The 1,703-nt window shown below is 36.6% G+C and overlaps 1 non-coding gene across 1 annotated transcript; it reads left to right on the forward strand.

The window, feature by feature from the left end:
* The first annotated feature begins 346 nt into the window (after positions 1-346).
* LOC122302031 lies at positions 347-454 on the forward strand. The gene has a single exon (XR_006240282.1). It is a non-coding gene; the product is annotated as a small nucleolar RNA R71 (small nucleolar RNA).
* Positions 455-1,703: the final 1,249 nt, after the last annotated feature.

The following is a 1,703-nucleotide window of genomic DNA, read 5'->3' on the forward strand; positions in this document are numbered from 1 at the left end:
TCCAAAAGACTCTGCATGATTAACCACGTGTGTTTGCTTTAAGTCTTTATTCTTCAACACCTTTAGCTCCCTAATGAGCATCTCAACCTTAGCCTTTAGGTTATCTTCTTCCTTGAGATGGTAAATTCCACCACCATTTAGCTTTCCTGCAGGTCGTGACCTATTTGTGCTCTCAGTAGCACTAGGTCCAGTCCAAGTGTGAGCTTTTTCAGCAAGCTCATTGAGGTATTCTATGGCCTCATCAGGATCTTTTTGTAAGAACTCACCATTACACATCATCTGCACAAATTGACGCTCTCTAGGTATAAGTCCCTCATAAAAATAGCTCACTAAGCGCCAATTCTCATACCCATGGTGAGGACACATACTCAATAGCTCCTTAAATCTCTCCCAAGACTGATACAAAGTCTCACTGTCCTTTTGTACAAAGGTGGAGATTTGTCTTTTTAAAGCATTGGTCTTATGTTGGGGAAAGTATTTATTAAAAAAGACCTGAGTCATCTCATTCCATGACCCAATAGATCGTGGTCTCAAAGAGTATAGCCAACTCTTAGCTCTATCCTTCAAAGAGAAAGGAAAGAACTTAAGTCTCACAATGTCATCAGTTGCATTTTGACTATAAAAAGTCGCAACTACTTCCTCAAACTCCCTAATGTGCACATATGGATTTTCATTTTCCAAGCCATGAAAAGTAGGGAGTAACTGTTTCATCCCTGTTTTAAAATCCAATTGGCGAATATTAGCTGGAAACATGATGCATGATGGTGTGGCTGTGCGTGTAGGGTGGAGGTAATCCTGAAGGGTCCTAGTGGGTTGATCTTCGTGTTCACTCATTTTCTCAAAATTAGAAGAATTATCAAACAAATGATCAGAAAAATTAAAATCTGACTCTAACACAGGTCTACAAGCAAGCCGACCCAAGGCGTCTCTATACCTGTGCATGCAAGGTAGAGAAAAACCCAACACTAAAAAAAAAACTACAAAAAGAAAAAGAAAATAAAAAAAAGATGCAGCAAGCTAAAATAGGGAACGAAGTTACCGCCTTTACAAACTGTTGAAAAGAAAAACTATCTCACAATTCTTCTACTGTCTCCCCGGCAACGGCGCCAAAATTTGATTACGCCCAAAGAATAACGCGGTAGTTGTAGCACAGCATTGGGGTGTCGATTCCACAGGGAGACAAATTAAAAGAATAGCAAGAGGAAAAAAGAAACTAAAGAAAAAATATTAAATAAGTAATAGAGAACAAAGATTAATTTTAAATGTAAATTCAAGTGAAGCACAGTGATTAACAGAAAAAGTACTCAAATTTGACAAACAGTAGAGCGTCGGGAATCCCTTGCACAAATCTGGTATTTTAATTATTCTTAATTCATTGGATAACTCAATTAGGAACTCAATTCCCGCAATTCCCAATCGGAAGGTATAGATTTATAAACCAGACTTAAATCAAATGTAACCCTTTGAAAAAACATTCACCACTTTTAAAAAACGTGAATTACTACCCCTATTGATAAAATCCAATGACGACAATATACTCAGGAAGCGATATTGCAGCAAAAAACTAAATCAATATAGATAAATAATTGATCCAAACATAATCAAATAACTAATCCATTCAATAGAAAAAGCATGACTGAATCCATAAACACAATAAATTCTATGATTATTCGGAGAAGAAAACATCAACGATGAATCGAGAA

The sequence above is a fragment of the Carya illinoinensis genome, chromosome 2, assembly GCF_018687715.1.
Source record: "Carya illinoinensis cultivar Pawnee chromosome 2, C.illinoinensisPawnee_v1, whole genome shotgun sequence".
NCBI classification, from domain to species: domain Eukaryota; kingdom Viridiplantae; phylum Streptophyta; class Magnoliopsida; order Fagales; family Juglandaceae; genus Carya; species Carya illinoinensis.